The sequence below is a fragment of the Diadema setosum genome, chromosome 2 (genome assembly GCF_964275005.1).
Source record: "Diadema setosum chromosome 2, eeDiaSeto1, whole genome shotgun sequence".
Classification (NCBI taxonomy): Eukaryota; Metazoa; Echinodermata; class Echinoidea; order Diadematoida; family Diadematidae; genus Diadema; species Diadema setosum.
The window spans coordinates 47,658,122-47,685,100 of NC_092686.1; the positions used below are offsets into that span (position 1 = coordinate 47,658,122).

Genomic DNA, 26,979 nt, shown 5'->3' on the forward strand with positions numbered 1-26,979 from the left:
GCTCTGTTTTGGATATCTCAGCCATTTCAAAACCAATTTTCATCAAACAAACGTTGAATTCCTAATGGAATTACATGCTCTTTCATATTTCATATGAGATTTCTCATTATCTCACCAAAAATGCTAGAAACCTGAAATTAGGTATCAGCCAAAACTATACGATCCCCTTAAATAGGCCTACAAGTTTTGCTGCGGGTTACAGGCGCTATAGAACTTTTTATGCATCCTTCAAAGCAAACATCCAGGATCTGGATCATGACGAAAAACGAACCATCTTATTCTATTCTATAATCACACTACCCTTTTGCAGAATCCGTTCATAGCTTTTCAAGTATATTACCAGAAGACAGATCCAGACAAAAGAAAGAACAAACAGACAAACGAAAAAAAACAAAAACAAAACAAAACAAAACAACATAACCTCCTGGGACGTATATACTAGTAAGTAGGAATCGTATACCAGTACCACATCTCTTGAAAATTCTCGGATTGGTAGCATTAGATGGGAGACCGATGCCTCAAAACACATACAAGGTTTATGAGATAATGGATGTAACCTTCTCCTTGAAATCTTTTTTTTTTTCTCGGTACTGGGGAAAAAACCAACATTTTGAAGGTCTGAAAAAAAAGTTGCGGTACGCCTTGCTAAAAGTAGAAAGCTTTTCATGGGCCATCGATCAATGGGTTTTACAATTGACCTGGGACCCACGCCACTCACGATCCGCGTCGGTAATGTCTTGTTTGGGTTGTTATTGATGTTGTTGTTGGTGCACGCACTAATAAAACTGGCGGCAGCTGATGCAGCTTGTGTGTGCTGGAGACTGATACATGCATCGGACTTTTCCCTAGTTTGCAGGCACACAAACCCTTGTTGGTCGTATAGGAGTCTGCATGCGCCAAGACTAATACACGCACCACTACACTGCAGCCTCTCCCATGAGAGAAGCTTCAACACAGGGCCTATGGGACAGTGCCAAAGTGGTGCATGTAGTAGTCTTGGCGCAGACTCCTTTACGACCAACAAGGGTTTGTGCCTGCAAACTAACTTTTCCCCGTCCCGTGCGTAGGATCCTCGACTTGTGGCCCCGTCTGTCCGGACAGCGGCCCGACGTGTTTGTCACCGGTCGAATGTCCTTGTACAAGGATTTACCAAAAGCTGGCTGAGATGTTTACGCTGTCTTTGTTATATCTGTGATATCTGTGGTGTTATGCTAAAAAAATTACACGTAAAGAACGTATGCCTAACGTGTTATAGGTAAATTCGTGATTCTAGCTGAACAGCTTCCAACGCGACAGAAACGGACACTTGCTGCACGAGTGAGTCGCCAGGAACTGACGTTGAGTGATGTTGTAATGATACGGGAGTGTTATTTTAATTGGCCATTTTAATTAACAGTGTCCAGTGAGTAGTGTATCAAAGATCCTTTGACTGTATCTACAAGGGGATCAGCTAGTGACAGTGTTATCTGAGTAACTCTTTCCTAATCCTAGCAGTTGCTCCGCTTTGCTTTGAACGTGGTCGGTCCGCACTGTCGTGTGCCATCGTGTCTGCCCAGTTTACTCTGATGATTTTGGCAGGTAAGTGTTTAATAGAAAGAGGTTCTATTAACGTTAACCATTTGTACATTCACATTGCTCATGCCTTTTGGTGGAAAAACAGACGGTCTCTAATCTAATGTTACTAGTAGTAGTAGGCCTAGTAGTATAATAAATGATGGCTACTTGTCTTAACTTGACCCAAGATTTGGTACTTGATTGGGATCCTCCTGAATACTCCCACTGGAGTTTTAACTGGAGGGTACGGTACCGATGTCAACAGGGCTCGACCTTAGCGGGAGCCCGGGGACCATTGGCTCCCCAGAATCGCTACGGGCTCCCCAGAAATGTATGAAAAAAGCCCGGCTGGCTCCTTAAGTTTTTTTGCCGTAGAGCCTCACGTTTCAAGACAGAATCATAGTTTATGTACACACTCACACTATCGACGAGCGCGAGCGGCCCCGGCGCGCGCAGCGAGCCCTGACGCTCGAAGTTATTATCCCTGAAATTGCGATATAGACTACACGCTGAACATGTTTCATTCTCCAGCCGGCCCACGTTGCCCGCATGTGTGTGTGTGTGTGTGTGTGTGTGTGTACCCGACGTGTGTGTGTGTTCGTATCTTCTATTATAGAATAGTGTGCGCACATGCAATTCGCTGCTTGCGTTCTGTGGACACCGAACGGAACTCCGCGCGCCTGAATCCCTGTCGCCTACGGACCCTGGATGTTTACATCGATCGCCGTGGTATCCCCATGTGTGGCCGGCTGGGGAGCGTGAGTGATAGCTAAGCTACACACTGTAGCCAGCTGCCACTATAAACAGTACACTATTTCGTTTTTAGTCGGGGTAGAAGCGCTCCGTTGTGCAATGTCTGCTTCATTTTCTCTACTTCTTCCGCTTTTCCCTTGCCTCCCAAGTGCGAAATGATTTTTAGAGTGTTGTGTGTGTGTTTTTGTAACGTTATTGCATCATTTTTCTGCAAGGAAGAGGTGAGTTTCTGTTCGTGTATTGATGTGCACTGCAGCATGTGCAGGTGAAAAGCGTTCGAGCTTTCTTTCCCGCGAGTATCGTGGAAACTCGATGTATTTCTAGGCCTATTAAAGGAGATCTCATATAACAGAATACTTATAACAAACTATTTTCCGGTCAAAATGAATTAATTTCCTTTGTTTTGTATCGTTTATTGATGATCCCAAGGTCCAAGGATCTCGTCGCAATACAGAGTTTCCAATGTGTATTAATTTTCGCGTAGCTTTCGGTGCTGCAAACTTGCTAGGGCCTATTAAATCCTACTTACTACTAAACTTATCGTTCTATTTCTGTCGTTTCTCACACCTCGTTTGGTACGATTTCTTCCATTTTATATCACTTTATCCGTTCCCTTTATACTTTGAAATATTTAAACGTAATTCTTTCAAGTGTCTCGCACTGTTATTTCCGTAACGGCGATTTCTCCACTTTGCTGCAATACTTTTTCGAATCGAAGCGACGTGTGTTGTCTTTTCTAAATATTTGTGTTGGTAGGTGTTGATACTTTGTATTTGTTATTTATTTTCCTCGGTTTTTATCTCGAGGGACTGTGCATGTTTCTTAGTGTTGATAGGAAAAGGCTAAAATGATCTGAGTGATGTCTGATGGTGATGATGAAAACTATGCTGGTATAAAAAGACGGCTTACTGCATGCTGAGCGTACGTGCCGTTCGTTTTATTTCACTTTCCCTCTTATTCTTCTTTCCCCTTACTCTTCTAGGTTCTTTCCCCTCCAAAGAATGATTAAAAAAAAGAAATTACATACACCTCACAACAAAAAGATCCATGATCTACCAACCTTCGTAAAGTTAAATCTAAATGTTCAGTATCAGCAAAGAATAAGGGGAAAGCATGAATTACAATAAATTAGAGCAAAGAGATTGTGAAATACTGAATACATGCGCGCAGTCTCTTCGGCTCGAAGAAACTTGACACCCCACCCCTCTCCCCTTGTGGAAATTTCCACAAAAGCAGGTGCCACACCCAGGTGCGTGCCAGACGAAAGAATGCGCGCACTGGAATAAACAGCGTGTAAATATCCTGGAAATCTCGATCGAAGAACCAGCTCATTAGTTGAATTAAAGGAATCATTGCAAAGATATCGTGATTCTATAGCCTTTCTTTTGGCCCATATAGTAGGAAACATCAAACAGTCGAATATAGTGTACTTAATCGAATATCTTATGTTCCCTGAACAATAAAAAAGGATCGATTAATCAGTCAATTAAAAAGGTAATCACAGAAATACTTAAAAGGTATCGTATATGCCAAGACAAATTCACTACGAGTAGGTCCAAGGAGATGCAGTCATCACCTGCTTAGCAAAATCATGACAATTAATTTCAGTTCATGCTCATCATAACTGCTTATTACTTTTCAAAGTTTTGGCTATCAACATTCGTTCGTAGGTGTTTTTGTTTGTTTTGTATGTTTTTCCTCGTGAAAAACGTAATGACTTCTTCGTATCGAATGTAAACTGCATGTTTACCGTAAACAAGCCATCAGCTCAGCTATGGCGCATTCGATCCATCGAACTTGCAGTAACCTCTTAGGCAGAAGCACATGGCGCATTCCTTTAAACTTGTTTGCACATTGGCGCAACCACACATGCACAGCGCGGCATGTTGCGATCATCGTTATAGCAGACTTTCCGATTCCAGTTAGGGTAAAAGAAATTGAAATACCGGTACTTTCGGAAAATACTGATGTTTAAAATCCAGTAAAATTAAAAAGCCTGAAAACAACGCATGATTATGTTTTATAGTAAACAATAGTTGGAAACAGCGAACAGAGTTTTGCATTCACTGACACAGAAGCTTTCTTGAGAAGATGAAAGCATTCCCCCTCCCCTGCTAGATAGTGGAAGCTTCCATAACCAGCCCAGCAAGTTTCTGGAGGTACATACATGTACTTGTAGTCTTGTACACATGCATTGAGAGAAAGCAATCAATCAACTCTGAACATTGCGTAGTTTGGATTCTTTATCGTGCTGGTGACCAGCTCGATACTTCAGCATGTGTTGTAATGTTATACTAGGCCTTATAAGTCGACGAGTTTAATTCAAAATGGCAAAAAGAGGGAGATGGAAAAAATACAGATTCTGGTGGAAAATAGGGATTTTGGAGCTGCTGAGTACGGATTTGTGCTTCCAAAGCTTGGCAGCTCTGCTGATCAATCAACATGTGGCGTTACATAATTGTTTCTAACCCACACCTTGCAGCTAAAAAAAAAAGAAGGAACCGAGAAAGAAAGACGATATGATCAGACCAGGGTAAGAAATTACACAAGGGAATGGGAGAGGGACCACACAAAACACCTACACACACACACGCAGGTGCACGTGGCAGGCACAGTCACACACACACACACACACACTGTGTGTTAGAGACTAAGAACAAGGTATCTCAGGCTTGTGTCTGTGGAGAAATGCATGTTATATCTAAATGAAATCTTCTCCACCAGGTTAATACACGCAATAGACCTCTACTGCTGATTGTGACTGAGGGAACCGTGGCTCCCTAAAACTCAGTTTGGCTCCCTAAAAAGGTCCCTGAGGAGCCCGGCTGGCTTCCTAGAAAAAAAGTTAAGGTCGAGCCCTGGTCAATGATAAAGGCCACTTCACAACTCACATGTTCAATTGACATGATCATCATGGAAGATTCTGATTCACCTCTTCGCTTTGTTATCATTGATCAAGTTACACAAAGGTCATAAGTTTAAGATGTAGAAAGGATGGTGTCGAACTAGTATTAAGAGTTTACTTAACCCACTCTAGCCCAACCAGACGCTGTGAATACGCTGTGACGTACAGGTCTACGTACAGCGACTGGGCTGTGTATAGTTACTTAAACTCTTTCCACTAGAGTGTAACGTTAGACATGTTAGATGACTTAGCCCGACAAGACGCTGTGCTTTGCACATCGTCAGACAGACGAGGCCTCGCCATCAATGTGGGGAACCACAACACAACTACAGAACTTATAACAATTTATATGTTACTTTATATCTAGACATTTGTACGTTACTCACGTAAAGTGCATGCTTACCAGGTATATTACTGGTACAGAAGGTACATTTAGAGAGCCCTCATGAGAAGTCCATTGAACAAAAAATGGCAATTTCTAGCGCAATCCCCGACTGTTGGGGTTCATTGTTGCAGAATTCAAAATGGCATGTACATGTTGACCACTCAGCAATTATGCAAATTATGCGTGCGCGTGCATGGATGGAAGTGCAGCGATCTACTGCGTGCATGCGCTCTTTGGTAGCAGCACGGTCGATCGCGTGAACTCCCAATTATCAGATGTAACGTTCGCACATGCTGCATATATATACATTGTAATCTTCATTTTCATTAAGTTGTGAAATGTGTATGACAATATCGACAACATAGCTATGTAGTGTCAATAATGAAGAGTTAAATGAGTTTGAGGTGACAAAAAATGATTTCATGTATCTAAACTCAAAGCGATCGTTAAGCGATCGCTAAGCTCTCTTTGTGTTGTGGGCTGTTCCGGTACAACCCTGTCGCTATTTATAGTAAATTATACAGCGACTGGGCTGTGTATAGTTATCTATGACTATAACTAGTTTCTAGACCACTAAATCTATAGACTGATCCTCTATTAAATTCTTTGAATAACGTTTAGATGTTCTATAGGGTTCTGTGTGCAGAAACTGTCCAGTCCAGGCAACATCAGTGAACAGCTTCAAGTCTACTCAATGATAACTAGAAACAGAAGCATAACGAATTTAATCCAGATTGCATAAATTGACCAACCCGTGGCATGGATACATCACATGGAACTCCTCAGGCTTAGGATTGGATTCTTTGAATGGTCCTCTCTCCAAGTTACAAGTCTTTGACTTACTGGCCGGGTGTCATAGGTAATTCAGAGGAGATATTCAAATTTACTGTGCACAGACAATACAGACTGTAGTCTATTTAGGGAGCTGGGTCCCGGGGGGTGTTTCATCAACGTTTGTCAGCGCAAAAAGTTGTCATCGCTGACAATCACCATAGTAACAGTCAGTGACCAGAGCATCTCATCCAATCAAAACCAAGGATTTTGCTGAAATTGTCAGCGAACTGTCAGCGCTGACAAACGTTGATGAAACACCCCCAGCAGTGTCTCACATCCCTGGTCTATGCCTCCCTTGGCTGATCTCAGGACCAGATTTTTCAGTTTTGATGGGGGAGGGGGGGATGCCTACATCAGTATGGAACCCTTGCCTTTGTTTATTTGAAATAAAAAAAAATCAACAGACCTGAGTAGGTGTCTAATCCTGATAACCCATTGAGGACGGTTTGATTTTGCTACAACACGGATTTCCCATAGACACTTGCCTGAGTATACTCCGGACTTTTCCTCAATGGGTTAAAGGGTGTGTACAGTTCTGGTTGAGGTGAAGATTTAGCTTTTAACATTTTGCAAGATATTCAGAAACCACTCTATGAGATGTCAAAGAGCATGCAATTCTGAGGGGTAAAAAAAGTTTATTTCATGAAAATCGGTTTTGAAATGGCTGAGATATCCAAAAACAAGTTGAAACAAAGGGATCCTAATAAAAGGCGTGGCCTGTCGCCTTTTATTATTATCACTTTTTGGGATATCTCAGACATTTGAAAACCAATTTTCATCAAATAAATGTTGAATCCTTCATATTTCATAAGAGGTTTCTCATTATCTCACTTAGGAATGTTCAAAACATGAATCCCCACCTCAACCAGTACTGTACAGTCCCTTTAAGAAGAAAAAAACTAAACAAAACAGAAGGGTCTTGTGCTGTGATTACCAACTCCACCGACTACATTGTTTCCTTTTTTTTGGGGGGGGGGGGGGAGGGCGTGGAAATCTTGAAATCTGCTGTATGATTGTGAAGAAGTTGGTTTTCACAATCTTTGTTTTTCAGACTGAGTGGATATCATTCAAAACAAAACTATGCATGGCATCACATGCATGTAGGCTATGTGTGAATGCGTTTACACAAACCAATGCTGAACGTACGTGTAGATAACTCTAAGGACCTGGTGGATCTTCTGCAAAAGACAAAAACACAATCTTTCATTCATCCTATTAAAAGTAGGAATAGAAAGCTCTTCCACAGATTTCATTTTCATGTGGTACTCGAAATTTGTGAAGCCTAGTACTAGAGGCTATAATAAGTCAAGGACCTAATGCTGGTGGTGCAGACTAATAAACGGAGTTCTATGAGTTAATGTGGTCAAGCTACCAGTACATTCCATTCTGCAAATTGGATGTAGAGTAGGAGCAGCGATGAAGGCTGTAGCAGTTACTTGTTTTAAAACACTTATGATGTTCTAGACACTCGTATCTTTGTTGGAACATGAGCAGGAGTGTGGATATACAATGTATTTACCATGTGCCAAGCTTTCCCTATTGCATCACATCCATTGGCTGGGTAAGATAATTTAACATATACTGTAAAACAAGGAATGTTCGCGTGCATTTCAATTTCGCGAGCGTCAGGATTTGCGAAATTTAAATGCACGAGAAAGTTCTTTTCTTCACTATATGCATTGAATGCTAGAGGCAATCTGCAAAAATTTCATGCTGCGAAAAAGGCAGTCGGCTCCAATTCGCGATAATTTCATGCTGGGAATATATAATGGAAAACAGTATTTGCAGACAGTTACAGTCAAGTGTGTTATTAGATACCCCACAGTTGCTATGGTGGCTACATGTAAGACTTTTGGCAGCATTACAAGAGCAAATTCACATACTGTAAAAGTGAATATTTTTGTGCGACTAATTTTTCGCACTTGGCTGGGTAAGAAGAATTTAGTGTGTTTTTAATTCCGCTTTAATCAAGATATCAAGTACAGGAACATATATATATATATATATGGCAAGCAAAAATATTCACATGCTTTTATTTTCGCGCTAGTTTCCAGTTGCGCGAAATGCGCGAAAATTTGAACACCGCCAAAGTGTCCGCTTTTACAGTATGCCATAAGACTAAAAAAAAAAAAATAGTAAAAGTGCAAATAACAAAAATACTAAACAAAAACATTAAGCAATAAATGCACTCGTGTATTTGTGCTACACAGTTTCATGATGAGCAATATGCAGATGCCATGTTGGTATTACGTTAAATGGTATTTTGTATACCTGTCTTTTTAGTACTAAATTCACCGAACATGCTCTTTTCTCACTTGTAAATTCTTTTGTGACTTTTTGAATGGGAACCTCTTTTTGGACCGTATTTGACCAGAGCTCTTACATTACATCTACAATTAACTGAGATCAATAGGCGTTAAAATCGGTGTTTTGCTGTCAGCCTATGACAATTTTAGTAGAATCCTTGGTTCTGCTTGGCTGAGAAGCTCTGGTCACTGACTGTTGCTGTGTGGTAATTGTCAGAAACTGACAACTTGTCAGGGCTGACAACTTTAAAGGCATAATTTACCATTTGCAGATGAAACAAAAACCCAGCATTAGTTCTTGAAAATAGTTCTAAAATGTGAGTCAGGTATAGAAACAACCACTGTAAAAATTTGAATCTGTATACTTGATGTTATGTGTTGTTAAATACACAAAATGTGAACAATAGTTAAAATAAGAATGTTTCCAGACTAAATCGTATACAGTTACGGTTTGTTGAGAAAAACATTGGTATCTCCTTATATTTTAGGATTTATTGCGAAAATGTTATATGGTAGGATGTTTTGTGACACAACAGACCTACATATATGTATCAAATGTGATATCTTGAACATTTTTGAAATCACTGCTCCCAAAGGTAAACTGGACCTTTAATAAAACAGTGTTCGGGAAAGCTGCGCATGCCATGTCAGAGAAAATGAGATGAAGTGAAATCTGCAAAAATGTTATTCAAAAATATGAGATCAACTAGAAAATGGAAATGCTATGATTATACATTGCATATTACATACAGTTTATCCCATTGAGGACAGACTGATTTTGCTGCAACACGCACTTCCAATAGACACCTGCCCGAGTATACTGTATACGCTATATATTTCGCGGGGGTTTTATTTTCGCGAATTTATTCGCGAAATTAACAACACGCGAAAATATTACCTTCCAAAATGAATCCCTTGCCTTGATGATACAAACATTTCAGTACTAGTATGTACCATGCCACAGCTTACTGAACAGACCGTACTGGCTAAGCTTGTTTACGTCTACTTACTTACGAATAGAGAGCCAATCCATTATCGCAAGGGGGTAGAAAACTTACAAGGAAGGCCCTATTACTTTTTTCATTGTGCCACAATGTTACACACGCGCAGCGTGTCGCCCTTGATTACATGCATCTTGCGTTTGCATGCCGCTACGTCTTCACAAGTATGTCCCCTTTAGGGGCCGGGGCTTAAGCTCCAGCTGGTTGCCGCTGAATTCACTCGTACCCCTCGTATCATTCATCAGAAATTTAGCGCGATTTACTAGTAATTGAGTTTTAAATGGACTTAGCCACTTCAAAAATGTTAAATTCTAACTTTCTAGTTCGCAGAGTTTGGTAAGTTTTTTTTTCATGCAGTGTATAACTAATATCATTCTTATTTGCTAGTACAAACTGTAAGTTGAAAATTCACACTTTCTTTGCCACTTCATATTTTCTCTGGTCCCCCAATCGCGAATTTAACCACTCGCGAAAATGTGTGACAGCGGCAATTCTTGAAAATTTATGCATGCGAAAATTATAGCATATACAGTACTCAGGACTTGTCCTCGATGGGTGAACAGCTTAGGCAGTTCAACAGAAATATTGTGGATCATGCAACTCATTACTGATTAGCCTTTTTGCCATGTCCATGATATCAAAATATGCTAGGTATATATGCACGGTAGGTATGTGTGACATTTCACCCTTACTACTGAGATGGGATAGTCACCTCCAGGGAAGAAAAATGGAAAGATTTTCCCAGCGGGAAATAATACCACTCCACCTAAGTCTTTCTTGGAGGTCGCCTTGTCCTCACTGTCACTGAAGATGTCTCTTTTAGCTCACTCTCTCTCTCTGTCCCCTCAAAAATAAGAAAACAAAAATAGAAGACCTGACACCTTTACCATGCTTTTGTGTGTTTTCTTCTCTTTTGGTGGCAGTGTATTGTGCAGACAACCCTTTAAAAACACAATACCTCAAAACTCACTAAGAGGCTTGCAGTCTGGAGAAAAAAAAAAACAAAAACAAAAAAAAAAACACCTTGATATAATGTAGGCCTACACCCAGTGCAGTTGCGTCTCCTGACAGTCATAACACAAAGGAATCTTTGGTGAATTCTTGTGCGATTAGATACTCAATGAGCCATGGAGAGCTGATCCCAGGGCTGTGTCCTGACAAAAAAGCTGATTAGAGCCAAAAGATGCTCTAATTTGTTGGTGCTAGAATAGAGCTTTGGTCTTGACAGTTGAACAGCTCTTCATAGTACCCTAATTGCTGTGAGATAGAGAGTGGTATCAATGAGTGAATCTTTCCTTTAACTTTGATCTCTGCAAAACAATGTGGCTATACTGTGTAGTCTTTGCCCTGCACAAACTGTAAATTGCATTTCAAGGGAAGACTTTGAGGAGTTTCAGCCTTTAAGATTTGCTAGTTCATAATCACGTTTCTGAAGCCAGTTTTAGAGTTTTGGAGTGTTCAAACTCTGAGTATAGTCTTCCTGCCAGCTGCTAACTGCAAGTATGCTACTCCATACAACAGCTGCGTGACCAACTCCATGCCTGTCAAAGATACAACTCTTTGTATGGATCCACAGAAACAATGAGTACAAAACTGTGCATTTACCATTTCAGCTGTTACAAAGCTATCGCATTTACCATTTCAGAAATAAAAGGTCCAGCAATGTAATATTATATCTCTATAATTGCCCTTTAGCAGTTAACTGTTCAAACTGCCTACGTGCAGTCAGAATTAGGCTAAATTCCATGAACATTTCATCCCTGAAGACTGGAAGTGGCCAAACTACAGTGTATTTTGACAATGATATTTTGGACAAACATGTTGCAAATTTGCTTTCAGCCATTATTATTATTTTTTTTTTTTTAATGGTGTAAATAGTAAGCTAAAAATATGTTTCTTAATACCGTACACAAATGTGTATTTCAGCTCTGTAGTTGTGTAAAATTTTCTTATCGCTATCTACATCTTAGGTTTACAAATGTAAAGTACTGGTACATTGCGTTTGAACCGACCACCATTATGTGTTTGTTTACAGACAATACAAGTACTTGGGTCAGAAATATGCAATGTTGCCTATTATTTATAATCTAACAATGAGGAAATAATGTTATGCCTTGATGAAGCTAATCATTAAATAGATAAAAGAGAACATGGTTCATAGCTTTTACTCAAAAGATGTATAATTTATGTCAAGCATTTGATTTGTGTGACAGTCATGATGGCAATAAAACATGAGTAATGATGATAATAACAATGATAACAAACTGCAGCATTGGGCTGCCAGTTCATGTCTATTGTATCAGACCATAGATGGTGGCAGCAAAATGACATCAAAAGACTGGGAAAGCTTTCACATTTACTGTAACAGCTATACCATGTAGAATTTGATGGTTTTTAATCATTAACCATTTAAGAGAGACATTCTAGTGCAGTTGACATTAATGTGTGCAATTCATATTGCTATGCAATCTGGGTTTGGCGCCATGTTTGCTTCTAGTATGAGCGCATAGTGCTGTACAAATGTAGTCCATATTCCCTGCCTCTAACAGCCAGTACAAGTATATAAGTACTGCCATAAACTCAATCCCAAGATTTACAAAATTTAAAAACAAATGTTAATTTGTCCAACAGATGACCATCATTTATAAATATTGACCATGCAGAATAGAGATTTATTATGAAGTTTGACGATATATTGTATTCAGTGGAAAAGGCACTCTAAAAACATCATGTATTATTATTATTATTAAATACATAGCCATTATCGCATGTCATGTATTCCATTTGTGGAATTTACTGGAAGAATAAGCTGAGGCTCATGTCCATGTATAGCAACACTCAAATTTTGAAAATGACATAATTTTAGCTATCATGAATACAGACAACCACCGTTCTGTGTGCATTTAACATGATGCCATACAGTGTGCAATATAAATAAATCCGAACTTGAACTCAAGCTCCTCTGGCATTATTATTTCAGCTGCAGCACTTGTAACTCACAGAACATGTACACTGGAATCACAGATCGTCAGATAAAACAGGGCTTGGCTCTGCGGCATTCATTCAGTTGTGTTGATTTTGCCAATTTATAATGGTTAGATTATCTGCTGTAAACAGTGTTCTGTACCTGTATTATAACAGTTATAATGATGAGTATGTACACTTTCCATCCATTGGCACCTGTGCTTTATACATGATTTTGATTATGTCGCACTTTTGCTTTACCTAATGCTGGTGGATTTCTCCTCTATACAGAATGCATGGTAGTCTGAAAATGAAAAAGTATTGATTGTGTGGAAACCCAAGGACAGTGCTGTATTGATATTTCTAGAGAAGTATTTCCCTTGTCTGTGCACAGAATGAGTCCTATTGACTGTTACCTGCGTGCCAAGCTGTGACACTTAGAAGTCATCGCTATTCAAACTCTTCCAAGGAATAAAAGGCAAAAATGTGTCTTTTTTTTCAACTTTCCTATTCAAATGATGGCAGCAGAGAGAAGAAGGATGGTGGCATTAAAGGTCCTGTTTACCTTTGGGAACAGTGATTAAAACAATGTTCAAGATATCACATTTGATGCATATGAGTACACTGTAGGTCTGTTGTATCACAAAACATCCTACCATATAAAATTTTCGCAATAAAGCGTAAGATATAAGGAGATATCACTATTTTTCTCATTAAACCAAAACTGTAGACGGTTTAGTCTGGAAACATTTTTTATTATAACTATTGTTCACATTTTGTGTATTTAACAATACTTAACATCGATTATACGGATTCAAATTTTTACAGTACAGTGTAGTTGTTTCTATCCCAAACTCACATTTTAGAACTATTTTAAAGCACTAATGCTGGGTTTTTGTTTCATCTGCAAATGGTAAATTATACCTTTAATCTGTTGAGGACGCGTCCTGAGTATGCTCGGGCAGGTGTCTATGGGAAGTGCGTGTTGTAGCAAAATCAAACCGTCCTCAACGGGTTAAATTCTGTGTGTGTGTGTGTTTGTGTGTGTGTTTTTCTACCGTAGATTTAAAAGAGAAAGGACAATCATAACAGAGAGTGTAATTACATTGTACCATGCCAGTCATGTTGATAATATACATTATTCTGTATGTTTGTAGATATCCATTGATTTCACTGGTGTTTAAGACCCTCTCCTTACCATTTTAATTCATCTTTCTTTTCTTTTTCTTATTTTTTTTTTTTTTTTTTTTTTTGGGGGGGGATAAATCTACATTCAGCTGAATGTCAAGAGTTTTTGGATACTTACTGTATGGATTAAAACCAATTTGCTAATAGATGAAAATTGACAAGATGAAAGCTAGATCCTTATTATAGAGTACTATTTTATCAACTTTGATTTTGTTTTGAATTTCATTTTATGCATTACTTGCATAAAAGAGGCATTGATGATATTCAGTTATACATTTTGTTTTGATTTTGCCATTAACATACTGTATTTACACGTACCATTATACATTCGTACTATATAAGATGGACAGGGTATACAATGTAGTTCTCTGTTTACTTTTGACTAATGGTTATTGCCATATCCTGTGGCTCTTACTGTACAGCTGTATACATCACATAGGCCTATTTAATTTAGCGAGTCTAATTTTTGCAAATCTAGACTTTCCAGCAATTTTGCGAGTGGTTAAATTCATGATTTGGGAGTACAGTGTAAATGAACAGAGATTTCTACATATGTGTGCACATCACATTCATGTCAGGATCATATTTTTACATGTTTTTGAATTTAAGTGCAAAAACAGATAAACACCATTTTCAAAGAGTTTTAAGTGAGATCCTCATCAAATAGATGAGAAAATCAAACCTTTTCAATGATAATACAATCTTTTCAAAACAAGAAATGTTTTGAAGCTATTGTCAAAATTGTCATTTTTTTTTTTTACCAGCTTCAATCTAAAATACCTCAAATTGATAAAAATCGATGGGATATCGGTGTTTGCTTTTAAACTCTTCATACAATATTACTGCATTTTCTTGTATGCGTTGATGCCAGAATATGTTTCTTTGTGAGCACTGAAAAGTGTTGTGAATGAAATATTGGTCAATGGGTGGTGCAATTTTAGTGTATTCAAAGTCTGGTTTGATCACAGGATTCAAGACATATAGAGAACAGTTTGATCAAGAAGATAAAGTCAGGTCCAAAGTGGTCAGTGGAGTAATGGTCAGTTGTTTGTTTACCAAAGTTTGATACACTCCCTATACCTGTCAGTGTGATGTTGATGAGCGTTCTTGTTCCTATAGCAGGATATTAGGTTGGCAAACATTCTCATCTGAAATATCAACAGAACTTGTGTACTTGAGCCTTTATGCCTCTTTGATTTACGGCCCGGAAGACGTGGATTGTGATTAGAATGGAGCTCTTCTTTATGCCATGGTGATGGAGGAATGCAATGCTTTGTCATTAGCATATTCCATGTGCAGTGCATGGTTAGCATGGTTTGCATGTGTTACCATCTGAGTAGGAAACTTGACTCTCCATGAGCTTCTTCAACCTGTCAACAAAGGGATGGAGTATCAGGGCAAAATGAATTACTGTCAAAGTAAAAGATCTTTGTACATGAGTACCATACATGTACATGCCTCCGTATTAACTGCACTTGTGCTTACAACCCCACCATGGACTTGCGGCCTATAAATTATATTAGAAACAAAAAGGAGAAAAAGTTTGGTGTTTAACAACATTTACAATTACTGAAAGGTCTAAGTTTCATTGTATTCAGAGTTATTTCGTCTGAACTGAATGACAGTAAGTGAAACATTGACTGGTTTGCCATATGGAGTACTGGGAAGTAACTTTCCAATCCAATGCTCTAATATGAGGAGGTGTCTTTTGGTACAATACATGCACATACTAAAAATACTCCAGAAATACTATGTTTCGCTCTAGCACTGTAAAAACGGAGACGCCACACTGCATCTGGTCGGGCTACTGTAATGTGTGCTTTACCAAGAGCAACTATGTATTTCATTGAATAGTGTTGAGGTTACCACTATGTTGCTTCATTGGCCTAAATATCAAGTGTGTAGAGAGATACGAGTTACTGCGTGGAGGAGATGGGTAGAGGGGAGTCAGATTTTGTTTCAGCTTGAAATTTGGTTATTTCTGCCCACTCAGGATTTTACCTTGATCCTTTGACAAGGTTAACTGTTGTCGGACACTTGTGAAGCAGCATATTGCATCTCCCCATCAAGCAATAAGGGCCATTTATTGAGAAGTTGGAAAGAGAGAGGGTGAGGGGAAGGGGAGGGCAGTATGTTTGATTTGTGGCTAGTTGGTGACTCACCATTTAATAAACTCACCACAGGGAGCTGTGAACTTTGAATATTTGCCCCTCTTAGCCTCCTTAAACAGCTGTTTTTATAAGTTTACTTAAAAATTTATAAAGCACTTGTTGCATTCATGTACGACTTACGAGTATGTACTAGCAAAACTTGATATATCTTTTTCCCCCAACAATACATTTACAATGATTTTGATCGGAAAGAAAAAAAAAAGTGCCCTGTAGTATAAAGATGATTAATTGATAATGGCTGAATCTGTGTTGGCCAGTTCTTTATAGTTCATTTGCTCTAACATAGAGCCAATCATCACTATTATTAATTTTTAACACACTTTTCTCTGAATTTCATATTCATTTCACTATGGGTCTTATACCCTTTTTGTGCCCATTCACATCACTTCCTTGATAGTGAGTTTTATAATACACTACAGATTGTGAGCAGACAATAAAGCAGGTTTGTTGCACCCTGAATATTGGTATTCCAAATAGATAAGAGACCGCTAACAGTCTCAATGTATAAGGTGAGCAAAATGCATGTACCGTAATTGCAAAGACATGGGGCCCACGGTGTACAATTGCCAGGATATGTAGCTTGTAGAGACAGTTAAGAAAGGTGTAAACTTGAAATCAGTTCAGATTATGATAATCACAGAAATGTTATACAAATCTTGTTGAGAATCAAAACTGTCCTTCAAAGTATCTGTATAACATCCAGTAGATAGTGATTTCAGAATACTACATGTCAAATTTACTATTATTAAAATAGATGCACTGCATCAATAGGTTGAAGGCAGTTGAAACTGGAGATTTTTTTCCCCAAATTTCATATGTATATATGAAGAAAAAGCAGAGATGAGATATTTTAGTCTGGATATGTAAGATGTGAAACAAGAAGATGCATTCATGCAGTACTTGAGAAAAGACACTGCCACGATGGTAGCATTGTCAATATGCCAGTGTACTCCTGGTGGTGAGTCTAGTCTACAAGCAGATGTTTACCCAGCATGTGAGCTGTGAGATTCAACATGCTTGGGTAGCCAGAAGAAACGGTTTGTAAACCGCTGGTCTTGAAGTTCACTGGGCCCTGGCATGCAAGTGTCGCTGCTCGAACTTTTCTTCCAGTGTTTCTAGCTTTGCAGTCCTTCTTGTGGATCAGGAGGAAGTGAGTTTTTAGTTCTGTGACTGTGGAAGAGCATTTGAAAAGCGTTTGTGGACAATATTCAGCTTAGTCGGATTTTATCTTCAAGGAAGAGAGTGGCTTCAAGGTGAGTACGCAGAATGTGAGGGGAAGTGGATGTCATACATGACGGAGATGATGTGACTTTAATTGGGCACTGTAGGTAATCGCAGGAACAGAGGTAGATCTGTTGGGTGCATTAATAGTATGAGAGAGAGAGAGATGATGATGCTAGGATGGAAGATGTTAGGGTGGAAGTAAGCAATCATGTGGCATTCACTCTTATGCTGTCTGGCTGGTACATGAATATAATAGTCATTAAAATCAGCTTGCATGGTTTACACGTAGCTCAATTCACTGGGCATGACTGGATTGGATATACTCGTACGTAACGGGGCTGTCTGACTTTTACTGTGTGTCTTTGGATGGAGGCACATATAGCCGATATACTAGGGAGGAGAGCTTGGTAGTCAAGACCTACTGTTTATGGAAGGTTTTGTGTGTATTTCAACAATGCATTTCGTCTGGGAGAGGGATTATATGCATTGGTTGCCTTGACAAGGATTTATTGTAGACGGCAGTCACTGAACTCAAATGCACAGAAGTCCCCCAAACATCCCCTCAGCTCACTTGCTCGACTCTTGTTGTGATTTAGTGAGCTGCAGCAAGGAAACGAAACCTTTGGCATTCCCCTTGCTTGTTCAAAGGAAAATTGCACAATGTGACACATTGTTCAGAGCTCTGAAGGTGTTCAGGAATGCATAACATCATCATTGAAAATGATCTTTGCTGAAAATTGTCATGTTTCAAATACACAACACATACTCAATTACAAAGGGGAAAAAGATGCCTGAGGCAGTTAAATAAAATTGTTAAAGGTTTATGTTGGATAGAGGAATGTTTTTTGATAAGTTTATCTTAGTTTTTTGCATCTCATGTTACTTACAATTGTATGTAAAGTCAGTGGTTGGATGTTAACACTCATAATTGTTCACACTCAATCTTTCATATTGTGACGTGTATGAGGATACTAAATCAGATATCAGGGATGTCTAGGGGAAGGTTTAACAGTCTGAGACAGCTACCGCAGATTTAGAGGCTGACCAGCAAGGGGTTATTAGTAAGGAGGAGACATCACTTGATAATCGGGAATGTTTTTGGACACATTGACAGGAATTTTCAAAATAGTTTGAAACCAAGTAGACCTACACTTTGCATGCCAAGTGTTGTGTTTATGTGAAAGTACTTGTGTGAAGAATTTAATTTACAAAGTGATTGTACTGTCAGCAAAGAATAAGACATGATCACTCAGGTGTATGGATGGTTTGCTGTTGTTGGACTTCTATATTTTTTAATAAAATGCAGATTTATATGGATGTCATGGTGCAACAGCTCTTTCACTGGAAAATTAAAGTAATTTCCACTTCATGTGGAGCTTTAGAAACAAAAATCTCTTTGATTTAGTGACTTGTGGACAGAATATTGTATGAATTTTGCAACAGTCTAGTGTAAAAGTTGACATCCGGATCAAATGCTGACCCCTTCCTTTCTCGGTCTCAAATGCTTTCATGCACATTTACAGGCCTACTGCATGACTGGCCCTTTTCTTTCCACTCCATCAAATAATCTCCAACCCCTTGACCATGTGTTTTCCTATTTTTATGTGATTTATTTCTTAATTGCTTGTATTGTTGTTATGAAAGTTATACAGTAATGTGCCGTATTGTACATTATGCTAAAGTCATGAATAACACCGAGCACTGTAAATCAAGTGTAATCAGTCATCATGTTAGTGCAGTCAATACTGCTTGAGAACTGTGATTGTCAGCGCAGCAAAGCAATTAAAACCTAGCCTCAAGGTCTCTCAGTCCCGCTAATATAGAACAGTGTGTGCAGTTCATTCTCAGCCTCATTTGCATGTCAATGAATTTGAGTTTTGCAGTTGCAGGTAGCGTCTGTGGACAATAGGTGACTAATGGTAGGCATAGTAATGAGGCATGACTTGCAGCTGTCTCTGTTGCACTGTCGGTTACTGTAATCAAGCCAGATACTAGAAATAGGACAGATGCAACAGTCAGGCATCAATTTGCAAAATTTGAAAAAAGAAAAAGGATATTATTCCTTTCTGTGATGTGGATTGTTATTGATGCATATAGAATTATATGTAAAGGAGTAGAACTCCTTGTGTGACTGATGGATAGTCAGAGTCAATAGCCACAGTCACACTGGCAAAAGGTCGAGAAGTTTAATATCGCTAGCTGAAGGTATCAAAGTTTCGCCAGTGTGACCACAAACTTCCCATGAAAATTTCTGCTCAAACTAGGGATATTTCCCCACCCCTGCCAAACTTCTTGATCTTTTGCCAGAATGCTAGAAACTAAAGCTTTGTGAAGTTTGTCACGTGGTCAGTCCACCACCAGTTTTCAGGCAGTGCCTCAGAAATGCACGACTGTTGTGTTTACAGGTGTTCATTTTTATGTCACAATCACTAGCCATGAGCCGGCAGGCTCTTTCTTCTTCCTTGCGCATGCGCACTAATGACCCAAATGTCTTGATCCAAAGATCAAGAAGTCTGGCTGTCAGTGTGAATGGACGACCAATTAAAGATTGCAAAGACTTCATTATCTTAAAGTTTGCGATCTTTTGCCAACGTGTGACCACGGCTAATAGGTGTTTTTAATGGGATTTCTGGGAGGCTTAGAATAATCTAGATATGAATCTCTAGGTGGATGTTCTGTCTCTGTTGTCACTATTAATATTATATTGACCTCAGAATATGTGTCTTGGTCTCATGGTTGAGCCACAGAAGTCTTTAACTTAAGGCGTGGATACTAGAGTATGATTTCCTTTGTCGGAAATAGCAGGAAGTTGTTAGAAGGAATCCCTATCCCTCATTAGAGGGAAGTGCTTGATAATGGAAACATTCAAATGTCAAATCCTGAGCTGGGTCGTGGATGTAAATATTTCTTTCAAGAAAATGTGGAGTCAACTTGGGTAAGTTTAGTTACAAGAAAAGGAAACAAGTTTATATGCAAGGCAATATCATAGGTGTTGTTAGTAAGATGGTAGGGATACACTGTTAGAAATAAGTGTGCAACCTAAAGGTGCAGTTTGGTTTTGAAGATGTTTGAACCTAAGTACTGTAAAACTGTGTAGCTGTAAGGACCAGCTCTGTGCAGGGACCAATGAAGACTGCTGCCCTCCCAAAATAGTTCACATGTGATTATAGACCTGTGTATGAAGATTACCTGTCTGAGAGGCAACTCATTGTCATGGTCTTACATGACTGGTCTTTATTGACAAGCTTAATTGTTTGGGATATGGTACAATGGAACTATTGGAAGTAAGATCATGCAACCCATCTGGGATTTGGTGTGTAAGGATTTAACCTGTCACAGAATGGTGCACTCCAATAGTCTGAAACACTGTATCATTGAAAGGTCATTGGTACAGCAATACTATCTGTCAGCCAGCATGCGTTTATGGAATAGATAATAATACCAATAGTCATGGAAATGTAGGCTCCATTTCATAGAAAGTTGCTATTACAGAACCTCTTGCTGCAATGGCAAAATGACAAGAATCCTGCTTCCAGATTAGCTGTTGCTACAGAAAATTACTATGTCAGCAAGAGTTACTAACGTAACATCTTTTCCAAAATGAGACCCAAGTCTACTCACGTCCACTCATGTCTCTCTTCAGTCTGTTTCTGAAGGTTCTTATGAAAACAGTGAAAATTGACAATGCTATAAACACACATACTCGTATGCATGCATGAGCTGAAACCTTCTGTTGTAACGTAGTGAATGTACAGTAGAGCAGAACACCCTTGACATAAAGACATAGTGACCTTGCCACCAGTAATCAAAAGGCAATCAATGACTCAGTGCCCTTCTGCTTCTCATGGAACTCATAGAGGGTTGAATAGAGGAGACAGTCAAAACAACATAGGTTTTTCTCATGATCAGCTCATCAGTGAGATTTAGCCCCATACTGAGCGCATTCATGTGATCCAACTGTGAGAAGGGGAGAGGAGAAAGCTTTGGTTTTGTATACCGGTACTAGTTATCAGTTCATGATTGAGCATTCCCGTGGTTCTAGTTCTCCTAATGAGATGCTAAATGTTAAGACTGGCAATCAAGGCTGCACATTGATTTATTTTACAGCAGACTGACTTCATCAGCTGCATACCAGAGCGCTTTCCTCACTTGACATTTAGAAGGCTTCCGCAACACTGCTCTGCTGCTTTTACACCTCATGTACTTGCTGTATTACACCATGGAGTAGGCTACAAGGCGGTACTTGAGTGGTGATGCTATTCCGGCAGGGGAAGTCCATTGACCATGACTTTGTGAAACGTGGGGTTGATTATATCACGTAGCATTTGCAGCTGCAGGTCTTCAAGCCAAGGTGTGGCAAGAGTGTAGCCCATGACACGTTGACTGTGGAAATGGTGGAACGAAGGTAACTTTTGAATTCAAGACCCTGCCGCTAGTTATACACAATCTAGCATGTGCAGCAGATTCTTATTTTCCCGTCTGTCATTGATTAGCAGAGTTCTCATCATATATGCCCTACATGTACACTGTAGTCCGTTATATTATAAAGATGTTGAGGTAATTTGCAGTTATGAAAATTTTGCATGATTATTATATGTACAAGTGTTACAGCATTGATGACTAGTTTTATGACCATATTCATTTGTTTTTTATGGTCTTCTGTCTTTAAATTTGTCAGTACCCGGTGTAAGTACACTGTAATTTTAAATGATTATGAGGTTTGAATCAAGGCAATGGCTCTGCAGTATTTGCGACTTGGAATAACCGTACCACACTGTAGTTCTTTATTTATGTCTGTTCAGTTTTCCTTGCAAAAATGATTGCAGCCCAGATGCTTTTCACCACCCTTATAATGCGCAACATAGGGCAACTTAACCATCTTTTGATGTAGTAATGTTACACAATGATATGATACTATTTTATCAAAAGTACATTGTAGTGATAGTAATACCATAACAGTATTGATGATATTGATAATGGTTATAATGTGTTTTTGTTCTCATCTCTGCTGCTACTGTTGGTATTACTTCATTATCATTATCAATATCATTATGATGATGATGATGATGATGGCTTATAATCAAAGTTGCAGTAATCATTAGCATTAAAAAAAAAATGAATTTCTGAGTAGTCCATGTTTGTGTAAACTCACAGAGGAGAAAGAGATTAAAGCACATTTTAACTAGACTTGGAATTTGTCAAGACTGACAAATTAGGTGATCCGATTTTTTTTTAATCAATGATTCGAGTCCTGATCGCAATAGACATGACCATATACGTTTCATCTGTGTTTAGAGACATTGGCCGTGTGATGTTTGGATTCTCAATTAGAAAAGAGAGTCAGGTCTGCCATCTTTGGTACCAAATTCTGTATACACTATAACGAAGATACAGAATGAAGTATTTTGACCATTGACCCAACTTTGCACAGCCAAGATGGCATCTGAGCAAAAAGTGGTTATTTTGTGAAATGATTCTTGTAACATGGTCTTTACGTGTGCAAAATATGGGAAAGGTAGGACATGTATTCACCAAGATACAGGTTGAAAGATTTATGACCTTTGACCCTAATTTACATACCCAAGATGGTGTCTGATCAAGTAGTTGTTATTTTATGAAATAATGTACGTGACATGAACTAAACATGTGCAAAATATCGGCGTGATAGGGGCTGTTTTTCTTGAGTTATTGCAAAGAAAGTTGTAGAAAGAAAGAAATATCTCAATACATCGAAGATAAGTTTGATTTCTACCAAGTTTTTTGACGTGATCTCGGCGTCGTATGAAAAAATGGAGGGTATAGCCACGATAGCCCAAAGTCTGAGCTACAACATATTAAAATCTGGGAGAAATTCACAGAAGAGTAAGTGAGCTAGTGTTCGATAAAGACCGTCATGTCAATTTTCATTTCCAGAAAAATTCCCTCCCATAGAGATAACACGTAAACTGGTTAAATTTGACAAGGCTACATTATATCTATTTTCACGAGGTGAAGACATCATCCGATTAAAACTTTGATTGAAGAAAACTTAAAGAGTATTACATTGGCTACAACACACTAAAATCTGGAAGAAATTCACCGAAGGGTAATTGAGCTAGTCGTCGATAAAGACAATCATGTCAATTTTCACATCTAGAAAAATTCCCTCCTATAGAGATAACACGTCATAATGAAGATAAAGAAAGAAGTACATATGACCTTTGACCCTACTTTGCACAGACAAGATGGCGTCTGAGCAAAAAGTGGTTATTTTGTGAAATGATTCTTGTAACATGGTCTTTACGTATGCAAAATATGGGAAAGATAGGACATGTATTCACCAAGATACAGGATGAAACATTTTTGACCTTTGACCCTAATTTACATACCCAAGAAGGTGCCCGATCAAGTAGTTGTTATTTTATGAAATAATGTACGTGACATAAACTAAACATGTGCAAAATATTGGGCTGATAGAGCTTGTTTTTCTTGAGTTATTGCAAAGAAAGTTGCAGAAAGAAAGGAATATGAAAATACATGGAAGATAAGCTTTAATTTCAACCAAGTTTTTGGGCATGATGCCGACTCCGTATGAAAAAACGAAGGGCACAATGACGATAGCCCAAAGTCTCAGCTACAACATACTAAAATATGGGAGAAATTCACCGAAGCATAAGTGAGCTAGTGCTCGATAAAGATAGTCATGTCAGTTTTCATTTCCAGAAAAACTGCACTCCCATAGAGATAACACGTAAACTAGTCAAATTTAACAATGTTACTTTTAATCCCTTTTTACGAGGTGATGCCGTCATCCAATCAAATTGTTGTTATTATATATCTGAAAGACCATTTAATAAGCTACAACATATTGAAATTTGGACGAAAATCAACTAAAGAATAAGTGAGATATGCTTGAATGAACATGAAATTTGATGACGTCATTTTGAAAATTTACTTTTTTTACTTTATTAAGAAATTTGATACCTTTTAATCATTTTTTCAGCATCATCAACCCATGAAATGACATGTACAACTCATCAGCTTTCAGAATATGTAAAGAAAATGGGGGGTCACCGTCCATCCTGACGAGTAAAATCGGATTTAAAATTGGCAGTTTTTTGGCATTGTTGCACTGTATATCGCCATTGACGCGCGCGCGGAATTTCAACTTTGACGGGCCCGTATGACGTCATATTGAGTGGGATTGACTTGAAACTTGGTAGAAATATTCCTTGACATTTCAGACATCCGATCCAAGTGAAAAAACGGGAAATTTTCATTGCATATGAGCTGTGCGTGCGTATAAGTGCGCGCGCGTACGCGTCCGTCCGATTTTTTTTTAATTTTTCAAAAAATGCTCCAAATGGTCTGAAACGGCAAAAAAAATTTGAGCTCGATTTGAGCATACAAATATTTCAACGCGCGCGTACGCGCACGTTTTAATTGTACAGATAAATTTTGAGAACATGAGTAGAATTAACTTGATTTGAAATATATCTGACGTAAATTTCATTGAAAAATTCTATTTCATTAATGAGATATGAATGAGAATGTGTTTTCATATAATGACGTCATAGTGACGTCACAGTCGACTGATCACTATGATTTTATTAGATCTGTCGTCTTTGGGACATGATACATATATGGTATAATTTTGACATTGATAGGATGAGGACTTTCTGAGCTAACCTCTACACAACATTTGAGGAGAAAGAACTTTTTTGTGACAACGGGAAGTTTAACACTAGACTTGGAATTTGTCAAGACTGACAAATTAGGTGATCCGATTTTTTTTTAATCAATGATTCGAGTCCTGATCGCAATAGACATGACCATATACGTTTCATCTGTGTTTAGAGACATTGGCCGTGTGATGTTTGGATTCTCATTTACAAAAGAGAGTCAGGTCTGCCATCTTTGGTACCAAATTCTGTATACACTATAACGAAGATACAGAATGAAGTATTTTGACCATTGACCCAACTTTGCACAGCCAAGATGGCATCTGAGCAAAAAGTGGTTATTTTGTGAAATGATCCCCGTAATATGGTCTTTACGTGTGCAAAATATGGGAAAGATAGGACATGTATTCACCAAGATACAGGTTGAAACATTTATGACCTTTGACCCTAATTTACATACCCAAGATGGTGTCTGATCAAGTAGTTGTTATTTTATGAAATAATGTACGTGACATGAACTAAACATGTGCAAAATATGGGGATGAAAGGGGCTGTTTTTCTCGAGTTATTGCAAAGAAAGTTGCAGAAAGAAAGAAATATCTCAATACATCGAAGATAAGTTTGATTTCAACCAAGTTTTTTGACGTGATCTCGGCGTCGTATGAAAAATTGGAGAGAACAATGACGATAACCCATAGTCTCAGCTACAACATATTAAAATCTGGGAGAAATTCACCGAAGAGTAAGTGAACTAGTGCTCGATAAAGACCGCCATGTCAATTTTCATTTCCAGAAAAATTCCCTCCCATAGAGATAACACGTAAACTGGTTAAATTTGACAAGGTTACATTTTATCCATTTTCACGAGGTGAAGACATCGTCCGATTAAATCTTTGATAGAATAGAACTTGAAGAGTATTAAATTGGCTACAACATACTAAAATCTGGAAGAAATTCACCGAAGGGTAAGTGAGCTAGTCGTAGATAAAGACAATCATGTCAATTTTCACATCTAGAAAAATTCCCTCCCATAGAGATAACACGTCATAATGAAGATAAAGAAAGAAGTACATATGACCTTTGACCCTACTTTGCACAGACAAGATGGCATCTGAGCAAAAAGTGGTTATTTTGTGAAATGATTCTTGTAACATGGTCTTTACGTATGCAAAATATGGGAAAGATAAGACATGTATTCACCAAGATACAGGATGAAACATTTTTGACCTTTGACCCTAATTTACATACCCAAGAAGGTGCCCGATCAAGTAGTTGTTATTTTATGAAATAATGTACGTGACATAAACTAAACATGTGCAAAATATGGGGATGATAGGGGCTGTTTTTCTTGAGTTATTGCAAAGAAAGTTGCAGAAAGAAAGGAATATGAAAATACATGGAAGATAAGCTTTAATTTCAACCAAGTTTTTGGGCATGATGCCGACTCCGTATGAAAAAACGAAGGGCACATCAACGATAGCCCAAAGTCTCAGCTACAACATACTAAAATATGGGAGAAATTCACCGAAGCATAAGTGAGCTAGTGCTCGATAAAGATAGTCATGTCAGTTTTCATTTCCAGAAAAACTGCACTCCCATAGATATAACACGTAAACTGGTCAAATTGAACAATGTTACTTTTAATCCCTTTTCACGAGGTGATGCCGTCATCCAATCAAATTGTTGTTATTATATATCTGAAAGACCATTTAATAAGCTACAACATATTGAAATTTGGACGAAAATCAATTAAAGAATAAATGAGATATGCTTGAATGAACTTGAAATTTGATGACGTCATTTTGAAAATTTACTTTTTTAACTTTATTAAGAAATTTGATATATTTTAATCATTTTTCCAGCATTGCCAACCCATGAAATGACATGTACAACTCATCAGCTTTCAGAATATGTAAAGAAAATGGGGGGTCACCGTCCATCCTGACGAGTAAAATCGGATTTAAAATTGGCAGTTTTTTGGCATTGTTGCACTGTATATCGCCATTGACGCGCGCGCGGAATTTCAACTTTGA

At 38.4% G+C, this 26,979-nt stretch overlaps 1 long non-coding RNA gene across 2 annotated transcripts in view; it reads left to right on the top strand.

The window, feature by feature from the left end:
• Nucleotides 1-1,485: 1,485 nt before the first annotated feature.
• The window catches only part of LOC140246317 (uncharacterized), a 158,446-nt gene continuing 132,952 nt past the window's right edge, over nucleotides 1,486-26,979 (top strand). Inside the window, exon 1 of one of the 2 annotated variants that reach the window (XR_011902457.1) lies at nucleotides 1,486-1,578. This is a non-coding gene — a long non-coding RNA (uncharacterized lncRNA). Of the gene's footprint in view, nucleotides 1,579-17,095; nucleotides 17,315-26,979 lie in introns of those variants that run through there. The other variant, XR_011902456.1, reaches the window with a different exon arrangement.